Raw genomic sequence first — 15547 nt, forward strand, 5'->3', positions numbered from 1 at the left:
ATTCAAGCTCTTAAACCAGCATAAGTTATAGAGATGCTACATTATCCCCAAGTGTGCAACCACGGCATGTACATCATAAGGCACTGTGCTTGGCTTGTGATGAAGGTTGCAAGAGAACTTTGCCCAGAACTTAATTCATCATCCTATTCCCTTTAAGACTCAGCCTCTCCTCTTGTGCTGTCCGTCTGTGAATGTCACCATCAAGGTTGAAAGCTGTCACCCTCTCTCCCCCACTCACCATATGTAATGTGTTTCTGCGTCCTTGTACCAAAAGCCTTCCCCCTTCCTATTTCTTCTGTGTTCAAGCTAGTGAAGGCCCTTATTTCCTCTAGCTTAGAAATCTTTTTTTTTTTTTTTTAAGCCAACCCAGGGTCTCGGGGTCCTCTCCCAACCCACTCCAGTTTCTACTGGGCCATAGGTTATCTTCCAGAAGTATGTCTGGTTTCCCATTCACGCACCTTCCTGATGCCTCACCAGCTACCAAATTCAGGAAAATTCTTGGCCCTGTGAATTCAAGGAACAATAAAGCTTAGTCACCTACTACTCATGCTTTGGCTGGGCCCGCGACGGCAGCGGTGTGCGCTCCAGGGGCGCTAACTGACTCCAGCTTCCCATCAGAGGACCGGCGTGGCCCCTGTGCCAAGGAGGGCGTGGAGACAGAAAGGGCACAGGCTAAGTGGCAGAGCAGACATTCGAACCGGGGCTGCGGGCAGCAGGGGCCACTCTCCACACCACCTCTGAATTCCCTCATACTCTGGACTCCTCTGAGGTGACTTTTAGAAAATTAAACCTAGAATTACATTTATATACTTCCCTTCCAAAATTGAAAACTCCTGGAGGGTAGTGGTCTAGTTTTATTAATCTGTAAACCTCCTCAAATACCCAGCCTGGTACCCAGCTGGAGCTAAATGAAGAACAAAGGGATATTCCCTCCTCCGGGAAGTATAATGGGGGAATGAAAAAAGAAAAGACCGCTCAGAAAAATCCATCAACAGAATACCCCCAAGAGGTCTTTCTTTGTGGTTTGTTTATACCCCAACATATATTCACCAGGACTTCCTGAAAATAATTTTGAGGAAACAAAGACCATGAAAAATTAGCTGCCAGATTTGGAATGGTGAGTTTCTGTGGAGGAGGGGTAGGAGCTAAAGGAATGGCCACATAGAGCGACTAGATTTCCTAAGGAGAGTAATTCATTTTACTCCAAAAATGGGGTAAAGCAGCTGGTCTCAACCCTGGCTGCACATTAAAATCGCCTAGGGAAGTTTTAAAAATCCTGAGAACCAGGCCAAACTCAGACCAAGTAAATTCAGCTCCTTGGGGGAGGTGGAGGGGGTGGGCCCAGGTCTCTGTGGCTTCTAATGTCCCCCCCCCCTCTGCCCCCAGGGATTCCAATGTGCAGCCAAAGTAAAACTACTGGAAGGGTCCTGCATTGGAATCCTGGCTCCACTAATTACTAACCATGCGACCCTGAGCAAGATACCCCTCATGCATCCCTCTTCTTCAACTCCAAACAATCCCTTACTAGTCACAAGACCTCAGCTCAGCTTCCTCTTTGTCCAATGGGAATCCTAATAGTACTCAACCCTCACAGGGTTATTTTCAGCACTGAATGAGGATACACTGAAGTTTTTGAAGGCACTCAATAAATGTTAGCTATTGTCATCCTCAAAGGTAAAAAGGGTTTTTAACACCCATCTCACAAGCTGAGGACTAACTACACAGGACTTGATACAAAAAATGCCTAATAGATGGCACTCTCTTTTCCCATTTTTTTTAAGTTGGGGCTCGAACTCACGGCCCCGAGATCAAAAGTCACATGTTCCTCCGACTGAGCCAACCGGGTGCCTCTCTTTTCCCATTCTTATATCCCACTCACAATTTTATCTCTGTGTACCTGATCTAACTTGAGGGCCCTCAGGAAACCTAGTGCCCCAAAAGTCCCTTAGAGTTGCCAGATAAAATACAGGGGCATATTCAGTATTAAAAAGTTATTCACTGGGCGCCTGGGTGGCTCAGCTGGTTAAGCGACTGCCTTCGGCTCAGGTCATGATCCTGGAGTCCCGGGATCGAGTCCCGCATCGGGCTCCCTGCTCGGCAGGGAGTCTGCTTCTCCCTCTCCCACTCCCCGTTTGTGTTCCCTCTCTCGCTGTGTCTTTCTCTGTCAAATAAATAAATAAAATCTTAAAAAAAAAAAAAAGTTATTGACTGTGCCTCTGAAATTCAAATTTGCCCAGCCACCCTGTGTATTTATTAGTTAGATCTTGCAACCTTACATTCACCTGTCCTTTAAGCTTAGGCTGAAATTGAGGTGGGGAAACAGTCTGGTCCATGAAGGCATTTAAAAAAAAAAAAAAAAAAGCAAAGAAAAACAAATCAGTACCCGGGACCTTTACCACTTCACTCCCTGGTAACCAAAAGACATGTTACTACAATTATAAGCAACTAGCCAGCTCCCCTTCACAGGGCAAGTCAGCACATTGTTCACATGAACAAAACACACGAGGAAACCATTCAAAGGCAAAGGAGAGCGGAATGAAGAGATCTTTCCTAAACTGACCCCTCTATTTTGCAGTCACTCATCTGATACATAAATCAAGTGAACTGTAAATTTGAACAGAAACCCTTGCCTCCTGGTGGAACATGCTACAACCATCCCACAGGGCAAACGCTTAACTATCAATTATTTAGCCCTATAAATGATGCAAGACCAAAACCCAAAGCCATGGTATGGGCTTTGAGAGTTCTATGCCATATAGGTCTCTCTGGTGCCCCATGCTTTATGTTGTATTTTGTTTTAATCCTCCCTTTACAAGAAAAGCTAAGTTTATTTTACTTTTTCAAAGCAATTCTTTTCCATTAGAAGAAAGACAGAAAAAAAACAGACCCATCAGAGAAACAATTTTCTTGAAATCCACTTCACAAGGTATTTATTTTGAATTGTCAGAGCAAGGTCCCTGGGGAAATGTTAAGTTCTGAACTACGTCCACTATAATATTGGTATATGTGTAAGAAACTGAAGATTAAAACACTGCCCAAGAAGTTAAGAAGCATTAAGAGCCAATGAGTCAGCTAGTTCTGTAAGAATTGAATTAAATCAGCCACTAGATTGTTCACTGATTATCACAAACAGCAAAAGCTCTCCTGCAAAGGCATGTTTTCCAGTTCACTTGGCTAATCCCTTCTGAACAAGGATCCAAGGAATGAATATTATTTATCCAATGGCAAGCTGCACAAATTAATCACACCCAAGCACCATGCTGGCAGCCAAACACAATCTATAAAATAATTCCAGACTATCATCATAAGCCAATAACAAGAACTAAAGCAGCTCTGTTATTTACCTTCCCCCACCACAAAACTCCCAAATGATAAAAGATTTGAAATGACATTCCCACCCCGCATTACAGACGACTAATTGGGGCTGGTAGGTCACGTGAAAATATTTTTTAAAAGAGAAAGATAGGAAGGTCGACGTTATTATTTTTTTTTAACAGCAAGAGAAGTAAAAAGCCAAATGGGCACACCATTCATCAATTTGAGCAAAATTCACATTAAAACCCAAACTGTAACGAGCACCCAGCATCAGCATTACTTCCAGCTTACTTAGGTGACTTACCACATATACTAATAACCTAAATGAGTGTGAGACAGTCTGATTAGATTTTTTTTTCTACAAACGGCAGAAATGAACTCATTTTGCTGGACAGGCAGATCTCGACAGCGACCCACGGCATCCAGAAATCAGTTGCTGGCAAAGCTCCGACGTCCGCAAGGTGGCTAATAATACATGGTAGAGACAGCACAAAGGGAAAGGGGGCCAGGAGGACAAGAAATGCTCCTTTCATGATGCCCCGCATCCTTGGCTCAGTCTCCTTGAATGCTGTTCTTATGAGGCTGCCAGCTTTGGAAGCAAAAAAGAGGAAAAAAATATGTGTAACTTAAGTCGGAAAGAAGGGAGTTCTCTGTTTGCTGTGCTCACTAAGAGACAGAGGAAGATACTGCCAAAGAACCTTCATCTTCACGCGGAGAAGCTTTTTATTTCTTTTTGGCCTGTGGATATGCAGTTTAGAAAGCAACCACATGGGCTTAACGAGAAGCGTGTTAACAGAAAGAACTGGGCTCTGGAGGTGGAGGTGCCCACGTGACCGCAGGGGTTTTCCCCCCCCCCCCCCCCCGCCCCCGCTGTCCTCCCCGGGGGCCGCTCCGCACGGGGCTCAGAGACACGGGGCTCAGTGTCACGGGTGAAACTCTCCACCAGAGGCCAATGCCCCACGTTCTTCTCACCCAGCAGCTCCTCTGAAGTTCCACCGACTGGATGCTGCCTGACGCGCTTTTCTCTCATTCAAGGTCAAGACCAATTCTATATACCCATTCGCCTCAAGGTAAAATGACATTTCGCTGCCCTCTCGGGGCTGAATGCTGGCAGTTTCATGGAGGAAAGAAAGATACTAAATAAAGGAAAGAGGAGGGTGGGAGGGAAAGAGGAGTTTCTAACTCTTCAGCTATACTTGGGAAAGATATTTTCTGCTATAGCTCTGTTTGAATAGGTGACAGAAGGTAAGGAAATGAACTTGTAATATTGGCAACACTGAAAAGGAAAGACACAAACATTGAGTGCCCACGAGATATATATGTATATATATAAATATGTTATATAGATTATTGCAGATTTTTCCACTTCATATATATATAATACATACATAAATCACTAAGTATCAGTTTGTTTCCTGGGCAAAACTGCCCCTCAGGTATTCTGGAGGGAAAAGAAGTCTAAATAAAAGCAGTTGAAAATCAAAGAAGTAGAGATGATCTGATTGGACAAGCAAATTAAAGTACAGAGAAGGTGACCCTGGTCAGAGATTAGTAAGACACAGGATACTTGGAACATCTTTCCAAGTCAGCAATGACAGGCTGATTTCCTAACATTAGTGTGGAGTTAACTTAGCATCTAATCAATGTGTTTTCTCCCAGGATTTTTCCCCAACACGGAGTGTTGGCCAGTTGGGTAAACCCAGCCAGCTATAACCACTACACTAGCAGTATCAATAAGATCAATCATGCACTAAATTGCTCCTGAAAATATACTGTCTCTCCTGGCTTTGTCTCTCCACATGGCTGGCTGGCTATTTTCTGCTATGCATTCCCAACATAAAGTGTAATTACCTTTTGAAAGCAGAAAGGGCCTGGCCATTGGTCTTTGGAAAGGGGGTTACCATACCACATGCTTCCTGAAAAGTAAAAGTATGCCAGGGGGTTGGGAGCGTTGCTAAGTGTCAGAAACAACGTGGGTGGGAATACGCAGACTAGACTTGGAAGCTGGGAGTCTTTGCCCTCAATGTCTTTCTGCATCAAAGTCATATGTGAATCATGCGGACTAACCTTACCATTGTCCAATCTTGAGCAATGGTAAACAGACTTACAAGTGAACGTGATTAAGGCGACTCTCTAAAATTCAGAGCCTAAGGTACCACAAAACACTGGTCAGTGGATAACAGGATGGGTTCTACTCAATCAGCTTAAAATGTTTAGGAAAGACTGTCCAAAAAAAATCTTCAGAACATTTTCTCCTGATATTTACATTCTAAGTTTTTAAATCTGTGCACATTCTTTTTTTTTTTTTTAAAGATTTTATTTATTTATTTGACACACAGAGAGAAAGCACAAGTAGGCAGAGAGGCAGGCAGAGAGAGAGGCAGAAGCAGGCTCTCCACTGAGCAGGGAGCCCGATGCGGGACTCGATCCCGGGACTCCAGGATCATGACCTGAGCCGAAGGCAGTCGCTTAACCAACTGAGCCACCCAGGCGCCCTAAATCTGTGCACATTCTGTTTTTCTCAATCAATGGGTCTGAACGACAGACATTTTGCTTTTATTTCACTGTCTGTTTTACTAGATTTTTGTTTTGGGTTACTTGTATTTCTCTTGTTTTTCACATCTGAATCAGCCCTAACCCTCATAAAGTTAGCAAGCATGTCAAATGAATCTAAATTACTGGGAGGATTTTACATACTTTTAAGACAACTGGGCTAATGTAAGCATTGTACTCACAGAATAATATACGTTAGGCCACAGAACAAGCTTCAGCTCTTTAAGGTGAAAAAAAAAATCTCTTTAAACCCTTTTAACAGTCACCTTCTGCAAACAGAGTCGGGGCCAAATGATTCTCACTTTGTTTTGGAACATTTCGAATGATGTTCCAAAGCAGCTTAGATTCACGAAATTAGGCGAGTGAAGAAAGCCCGTGGTAAGAAGCAAGTATTATTAAATACCCTTTATTTAGGATAGATGAAGACCATCTTTCTGTAATGAAAGCAACACAAGGGCTTAAAATAATCTGCCTTCCCCAGGATGATTGCTTGGGCACTAGGGCACCTCCTTTGTGTGTGTGGAATCTGAGGAATTTGGGTGAGAATCCTGGAGTGTTGCAGTGTTGGGGAATCCTTCTTTGAATGTGGGACAATGGGGCCAGCTGCTTCTCCTGACCTTGATAAGCCACTGCATCCGTCATCCTGCCAGGCTCTCTGCTGCTTGCTCCGAGCTCCGCTGTAGCTAGGGGTGGCGGGGAGGAAATTCTCATTTGTTGAAGCCTGACACATCCCTAATAGCATTTCCTGAGCGGCCTCTAAAACGACTGTGTTGTAAAAAGCAACAGAAGGCTTCAGTTGGAACTGGTCACAGAAGACAATCTGGCTACCCCACAAGGTCTCCAGTGGCACTGAAAAGTCCCATTGGTATGAAAGGCCCTTTCATGGTCTGCTTTTTGTGTCTGGGATGGTCTTCCTTCAGGGCCAAGAAGATGGAGCTTTCTCTGGGGTCAAGGTACTCTCAGAAGTTCCTTTACAGCACACTGACAGCCACTCACTTCAATGACAGCCACTCACTTCAGTGACAGCCACTTCATGCCCTATATATCATTTTCTGCTCTGCTCAAGGATACCTGGCTCTTACATAGTAACACAAGGACCTCTCAGTGGGTCCACGGAAGAAGAATCGGCTTGGAGACAAAGTACCATTTTCCACACTTATCTTTCAATACCTTCATTTCAGGCTAATTTTTTAACAGGTCCTTTCAAGAGATGGGCATTTTTAAAAATCACCTGCTCAAGACAGAAAGACTTCCTTGTCTTCCCAGATGTGGCTTTCAGAGTCTTCTGAATAAAGGGACACACGGTAGGCTGCTTTCTTTAAGTAAATAATTCATGGTTTCAGTCACAATGTATTTATTCTCACAACAACCCTACTGGGAGGTACTATAATTGCCCCCCATTTCACAGATAAGTGAACTGAAGTACAAAGAGGTTGTCTGGCAAAGGCCGTGTTTGTAACTGGCAGGACCGGGATCTCAATGAGTTCCAACTCCTGGTCAATGCCGAAAACCACTCTACTTCTGCTAAACCTCTATGACCAGAACGGTTTATTCCATTATTGTACGAGCTCCAATCCTTTCTCCCTTCCAATGCAGAAAAGAAAGTATTATCTTCAGTGAAGCCAGGTCTAACCACCAGAGCAGTGGTCCTCAGTGGCCCCCCCCCCACCCAGGGGACACTTGGCAGTCTGGAGATATTTTTGATTGACTGGATAGGGGCGGGGGGGCGCTGCTCTCATCTAATGGGTAGATGCCAGGGATGCCGCTCAACATCCTACAATATACAGGGCAGCCCCCGCAATAAAGAACTGTCCAGAACAAAATGTCAATAATGACAATAGGTTAAGTCCTCTCAGGACAAAGATCTTCCCTCCATTCCTTTTCTCCACCACTGCCTTCAAGTCTATTGACTCTTTGCACCCAAAACTATTGAGGAGACCAACTTTCTTTTTTTTTTTTTTAAAGATTTTATTTATTTATTTGAGACAGAGAGAATGAGAGACAGAGAGCATGAGAGGGGGGAGGGTCAGAGGGAGAAGCAGACTCCCCGCCGAGCAGGAAGCCCGATGCGGGACTCGATCCTGGGACTCCAGGATCATGACCTGAGCCGAAGGCAATCGCTTAACCAACTGAGCCACCCAGGCGCCCCGAGGAGACCAACTTTCTTAAAGTTTCTTGCTCTTCCTCGACCTGACCTCCTCCCTGCAACCCCGGCCCCCCGAAAACTAACTGATTTATGTAGTCCTATCTCTACACTTGTACTCAGCTCATTCTACTTCATCTAATGCCTGCGCAGGCTCCAAAAGCTCTTTCAAGTAAAGTGTTGCCTGAGAAGACCAGCCTGCAGCAAGTATTTCCTCCTCGCCAGTCGGCCAGTTAAAATGCACCCCCAGCTCACATGTTTGATAATCGTGGTCACTGCCACTGCATTCCCACCGTGTGCTCCAGACTTTGGCCAAGCATTGGATATTTACTGATATCCTCAAGACAACCTCAAATAAAGACACCGTTCTCTCTGTTTTCCCCCACGACAAATCTGAAGCTTAGAGAAGTTAAAGGAATTCAAACGCTTCAGCCTGAGAAGTGGGAGAGCCAAGATTCAAGTCTGTATCCAGCTGACTACAAAGCTCAGGCTCTTTCTGAATGGGTCCCAGTGCCAGGCATAGGAAAAGCTCAAGTCTCACACAAACCCTCAATTCTCCCAAAGTACCTTGGCAGAGTGTTCAATAAACACCCACTGGTAGATTGATCTCACGGTAACAACCTCTCTGGAGTTCAGAGGTCACTCTGCAAATGAGGTTCCCACCATACAAATTTCTCTTTTATTACCCCCACACATAAACACATCATTCTTGATTTTCCCCACTGCATATGTGTGTGTGTGTGTGTGTGTGTGTGTGTGTGTGTGTGTATATATATATATATATTTAACAGCTTTATGAAAGTATAATTGACATACCATAAACTGCACATATTTAAAATGGGCACTTTGGTAAGGTAAATCTGACATATATACATAATCCTGAAACCATCTCCAAAATCAAGTAAATGAGATACCCATCGCCCTGAAAAATTTCTTCACAGTCCTCTCCTTACCACCACCCCCATCTACCCCCAACTATACCCAGCCAACGGCTGATCCGCTTTTTGTCATTGTAAATTAATTTGCATTTCCCAGAATTTTACATAAAAGGCATCATGTAGCACATATACTCTTTTTTTTCCTTTGGCTTCGTTCATTTAGCATAATACTTTTTTTTTTTTTAAAGATTTATTTATTTGACAGAGAGAGACACAGCGAGAGAGGGAACACAAGCAGGGGGAGTGGGAGAGGGAGAAGCAGGCTCCTGGCCGAGCAGGGAGCCCGATGTGGGGCTCGATCCCAGGACCCTGGGATCATGACCTGGGCCGAAGGCAGACGCTTAACGACTGAGCCACCCAGGCGCCCCATTTAGCATAATACTTTGAGACTCACCCATGTTAGGGTGCTTCAATAGTTCATTCCCTCTTACTGCTGGATATTATTCTATTGTATGGATATGCCACAGTCTAGCCATCCAAATGGTGAGGGACATGTGTGTTGTGTCTAGTTTAGGGATATTACAAGTTGCTATGAGCATTAGTGTACAAGTCACCATTCTCTTTTAAATACGGCTGCATCCAAAGAAGAATTTTGCCAGGTCATGAAACTGTGTTAAATTTGAACGCTTTTTCCAGCACCGAGCATGCTCTCCTATTGAGTACACATTGCAGAAATGGCTAGGAGCATGTTCTTCCAGGACAGATGGCTTGTCTTGTCATTTGGACTCTTCCCTTAGTAATAATTTAACCTTATTTCACTTTCCTTATGTGTAAAATCAAGATACCAGAACCTCCTTCACAGGGCTGTTACAAAGATTAACTGATGATGATAATCCATACACAGTCATAACCTGCTGCCCAGCATATGGTAAGTGTTCAATAACTATGTGATATGATTACTGTTAACATGAATATCTATTGTGAAAAATGACTAGGCTTCATTATGCCTTCAAACAGAAATTCCTATTATTTCTGCCAAATTCCTCTATAGTGATTTTACCTAAAAGTAATCACACCACCACTTCGAAATCAGACAGCAAACAAAAGATGATCTAACACAGTGCTTCTTAAACTTTTTTTAAATTATGCCACCTTTGGGCGGGGGGAAGCTTTTAATAAAAGTCTCAGAAGAGGGGCGCCTGGATGGCTCAGTTGGTTAAGCGACTGTCTTCAGCTCAGGTCATGATCCTGGAGTCCCGGAATCGAGCCCCGCATCGGGCTCCCTGCTCAACAGGGAGTCTGCTTCTCCCTCTGACCCTCCCCCCTCTCATGTGCTCTCTCTCTCTCTTTCAAATACATAAATAAAAAATCTTTAAAAAAAAAAAGTCTCAGAAGAATTGACACATTGTGCCTAAAAACACATCAAATATAAGCTTTTCCCCCAGCGTCTAATAGGACAGAACCAGTGAGGACATGTTGCAACCTTCTAACTAGCAGCTCACTATGAGTCACCTGATTATTCATTCATCAGAGAGAAGTAAATGAACGGATTCGGTGAAACCCAACTAGTTTCCAGGAAGACTGTGATAAATAATTCTTGCACACTGGTTTACTTAACCCCACCCCGCCCCCCATCAGCCTGGCCCCTAACATCCACCCCTTGTACCTCCCTGCCCGTGTGCAGGCAAGTCTGAAAAGGGAGTGTTCGGAAGGCAAGTAATCGGCCCTGGGTGGAGAAGAAACATGCTCTATAATTTCAGCCTGGGTGACCATCTGTGAGGAGGCCAGCAAGAGATCCTGCACTGGGCGGCCTGACCTGGAACAGTAAGCTTCCCACTAAGAGATGATGGGCACACTGCATAGACACTGATGTAATCGGAAGAACGGTAGGACAGGGCAAAGTGTCAAGGAATTCTCCTAGAGGAGAGAGCCTGGAGGGGGACTTTGTGTGAGTTTCCAACCCTGGCTGGGAATGAAGTGCCCGGTGGGTTTGGTACGTGCAGCTGGAGAGCTCAGGAGGTGACTCGGTCAGCTGGAGAAGAGCTCCTCGGAGTGAGAGCCAGCTATGCCCTGCTACCAAACAGGCCTGGGGGTATGACTTAGGTTCCCAAAACAGAGGATGCAGAGCAGGAACACCCTCATGGATGCTCTGCTTTCTGATTACAGTATGCAGAGGGCTGCAGGATAGCTTCATGCAGACACGGCGGAAAGGCTAGTCTCTCTTCCCAGTGCATCTGCTCCTCAAATCCCTGCCTTCTCTCAACAGCCTTGACCAACCCCCATGACTAGGTCCCCAATTCATGTTCCCATCACACCTGTTAGCTCCCCTCAGACATTTACCATAGTAAATACACAGACTTGTATGATCATCTGATTGTCTGTTCCCCAGCTACACTGCACGCTCTAACAGGGCTGTCTTTTTGCTCACCACTTATATCCTTGGCACTCAGCCCAATGCCTAAGGCACATAGTAGGTGCTCAATAAATGCATGCTAAATTAATGAATGTAGGGGCGCCTGGGTGGCTCAGTTGGTTCAGCGACTGCCTTCGGCTCAGGTCATGATCCTGGAGTCCCGGGATCGAGGCCCACATCAGGCTCCCTGCTCGGCAGGGAGTCGGCTTCTCTCTCTGACCCTCCTCCCTCTCATGCTCTCTGTCTTTCATTCTCTCTCTCTCTCAAATAAATAAAATCTTAGAAAAAATTAAATTAATGAATGTAATGCGTTGAATTCACGAATGTTTAATTTCCATTCTTTTGTTCTGCACCTGGGCATGACCAGTAGGCAATCTTCCTATTGAGTACCTACCGTGGCCAAGGATCCAGGGCAGTGCCTGGCATGTGGAGGAATTCAATAAATGTCCGCTCTCTTAAAAAATCTAAAATGATCTGCACCTAAGCAAAAGGCTATCTCTACTCAGAATGTTTAGCTGCTTCAGGAGAATATTCCTTGATGACAATATCTCCCTCAAAACTTCCACACCACATTAACTCGCCCACCCACACACATATAGACATAAATACACACCAGAAACATACAACGTGAGGAGGAAAAATGGAGTTTGGTCAGTTTTGTGGCAAGGAAAACTTACGAAGAAACATCTACCAAATTGGGAGTAAGGTGATAAGAAGTTCAGTTGCCACATAGGAAATAAGGGGGGAAGCCAGATTCTGTGCTTCGGGACTTCCAAAGTAATGTTCTGAGGTTTGAAAGTAATTTACCTTCTTTTGTTCAGCAGTCATACTACCTACCAGTCAAGAAGTACAAGTAGCCAAAATTTCAATACAAAGTTGAAGTATCACCTAAGAGCAGCTCATACTTTGGCAAAAATTGCCAAAACTTACAAAGATGTTTCCCTTCACCACCAAGATTTAATTGTCTAAGAACAACTCTGGAGTCAGGCAGAGGGTGGACAAATTTGGGAGCAGGAGTTCTTATTAACCCTAGCATCTCTTCATATGGAGAGAAACCAATTATCTCACTTTATGGTTGAAAAGAGCAGACATCTAAGACTGCCTTATTTTGTGTGAGAATTTCTAGAATTGAAATTTCCTCCTAAAGAGGATCATTATATTTATCTGATACAGAATACTTTTAACATAAGAGAGTCAAAAACCCATAAAATTTTCCATTCTAAAGCTTCTCATCTATGTGCATATAGCATGATATAGATTAGATAAAAATATGGTAGATAAATATGTGGATAGATATATGTGTATGGACTGATAGGAATAGATACACATATATATGACTGATGGATGAATGGACTGACTGATAGATAAGCAGATGGACAAAATGATTTACATGGGTTGGGCCCAAGGCAAAACTGAATTCAGCTTCCCTCAACCCAACCTCCAAAGTTTCTGTCTTCCTCCCCTTTGCTTCTCTGCACAGTGGTTCCCAATATCCCTCTTTCCTCCAACCCACCAGACCAAAATTTTCCAGGAAGAAAGATCTGATAAAATAATTACCCCTAATGTGCATGTAAATGGCTAACTAAATATGGAGAGGATCCTAAACAGAAAAACACCTATGTTGACCTGACCACGGCCAGGGTCCTAAACCGTGTTACCCAAGTCCTGTGTTTCAGAATGTGAAGAAGGCTTTTAGGATCAGGAGACAGAATCCAGCAGCTCTCAGTACATGGGTCTAAGCATGTAATCATTCTTTCTCAGTACATTGATACTATTACTGTCAACTTGGTTAGCTGTGAAGCCGACTTGAACAGAATACCCTTCCCCCTGTGGTCCAACCACAGCTAGCCACGTGAGGAGCTTGTGTGAGATTTGAAAGTAGAAGTGAAGTCCAGTCCATTACTCTCAGTTGGTAAACAGGTGGAAGGTGCCTAATGGGCCCCAGCTTGCCCCGTCTCCCTCTGCTCTCTCTCGCTTGTCTTCTCAATGATGGCCCTGCCAACAGCAGTGGCCCCAGCCCACCACCAGACACTTGGCTACAGATGGCAGAGATGGGAACGACACAGCCACAGAAGCAATGGCCTTCAGATCCCTCTCATGTGCTTCCTTTCCTGGTCCCTTTTGGATAGCCTCCAGATGGAACTTTCTGTAACCCTCTGACACCCCCCACTCCACCAAGACTTTCACTTCCCCAGCTCCTCTCATATTTGAGGAAGGGCCAATTTCCGTAGATCCCTTAATCCCATAACACTCACCAAGGCTCTGCTTCTTTGAAACCTGGTTGATAAAGAGGATAATATAGAGAAAAGACCTCAGTCCATACCTGCTGTGCATACCACTGATCCCATTTGTGGAATCACTTGGAATCTCATGCAGCTAGACCCAAGGACCGGAAAACTGCCCGCTAACGAACGTGCATCTACAGTCCCACACATATGACCCATCTGCACACCAGCACCACACTGAACCCCTGCCAGTCTTCACACCAATCTGACTATCACGGCAGATAGCTCTCTACTGTGCACCAAGGGCCCCAAATGGCTAAGTTTCCAATATTTTGCTAGTTGAACAAATAACTCTTGAGTAATGATAATTGACTTCCTTCCTGTGAGTTTGGTTCTCACCCAAAAGATAAATCTTCCCAGATTCCATTTAGCCAAGTACCAGTAAATTCATTTATCAACATGTATTAAACCAGTGGTCACCAACTGGGTTCCTGAAAGCTGATTCTGCCCCACAGGCATGTTTGGTTTCGCTGTCAGACTTTTCCAAAGCTTTGGACTGGTTCCAGTGTTTGAAACATTGGGGGATTTCCCCTAAGATTCCACATTTCCAACTTCTAAAAGACCGGACAATCTTGCCCCCTTCCCGCCCCAGCCCCACTTTCCCACGTGGCAACCATCTCAGTGTCCACTGCGCACTCCATGTACTACTACCTGCTTAGGCCCTGAGAACATTCAGGGTTGCAGCCACCAACTTGTATTCATTCTTAGGAAGTCTGTACTCACGGGCCTCCAAGGCTTGAAGACATAGCCTTTGTGTGATGTCTCCGTTCCCTCAACTGTTTTATCCTGGGATGTTTCTCAGCTGGTGACTTGTGGTTTTCATTAGTCCCTGCCAGTGAGGGCCATTTACGTCTGGGGTTGCCAGAAATGCCTACGTTTTCCAGGTCACAGTGTTGCACAGCTCTTATGTCCAAGTAGAGGTGATTAAGAAGAGGCACATACCTTAAGCAATCAAGGGGCCGTATCAACACGTCCAAGAGCAGGCTGTAACATCACCCAGCTCGGCAGCTCCAGGGAAGAATCACCCTGTCAGAGCCTGTGGAGCACGTCTGTTACTCTCCCCCGAGGAGAGCAGTTTAAGGAAGATATATATATATCTACTTTCTATTATTCTAAACACTGGCCAGTATTGTTTTCTCTTTCTTTACATCATGAGACAGCAAAAGGAAAAGCAGAAACGGCTGCACAAGGGATGTTCTCAAGCGAGAGTGCTTTGCAGGCCAGATGCCCAAGCCTGAAAGAAGAAAGCAGGAGCATCAGAAAGACATGCAAAAACTCCACGAAAAGTCCGATTCTGCAAACTGTGGTCGGGCACCTGGGTAAGCGACTTCCCTCCTTGCTGCCCTGGTTTTCTGGTCTACAATCAGTCATCAGAAGAGCACTGCAGTGGGAAAGAAGTAAGCACTGCATGCAAAGCGCTCGGCAGAGGGGCTGGCACACACGTTCAATGAAGGCTCAAATTACTGTTATTGTATTATTATTATCAGCAAAGACAATTCATGCCAAAATTAAAAGCACATTCCACCCGAAGAGGGAGAGGGATGCCTTTGGCAGCCACTCCAGTGGCTGTAAATCAAGACATTTGTAAATCATGATCTGTTCGTTGGGGCTTGTTTGGGATGCAGTTTGGAGACTGTTTGTGTTTGGTTTGGTTTAAGAGTAACCAGCAAATACATTTGCTAGAAAATGTGGTAATAAAACTGTTCATCTGTGTAGAAACATGGTGTGGCTCATTAGACACCTAAAACCATTTCATAACCTACAAGGTTTCATACCCTAAACTTTCTACCCAAATGTTCAAACAGAAAATAAGAGAAATGCCCCCATGACCGGCTCGGCACACCCTGGGATCGGGGGTAGGACTGGCTAGGTCTCTGGGAAAGTTTGAAAAGCACTCTGTTCAACCTGAACCTCAAGATTCAACCACAAGTCATCTGAAAAGGGGCAAGCTCAGTGAAAT

The 15547-nt window shown here is 44.6% G+C and overlaps 1 protein-coding gene across 1 annotated transcript in view; it reads right to left on the reverse strand.

The window, feature by feature from the left end:
• EXT1 (exostosin glycosyltransferase 1) overlaps positions 1–15547 on the reverse strand; it is a 276879-nt gene that overhangs the window by 213706 nt on the left and 47626 nt on the right. The gene's annotated exons all lie outside the window — the stretch shown is intronic.

Source organism: Neomonachus schauinslandi, chromosome 4 (assembly GCF_002201575.2).
Source record: "Neomonachus schauinslandi chromosome 4, ASM220157v2, whole genome shotgun sequence".
NCBI classification, from domain to species: Eukaryota; Metazoa; Chordata; class Mammalia; order Carnivora; family Phocidae; genus Neomonachus; species Neomonachus schauinslandi.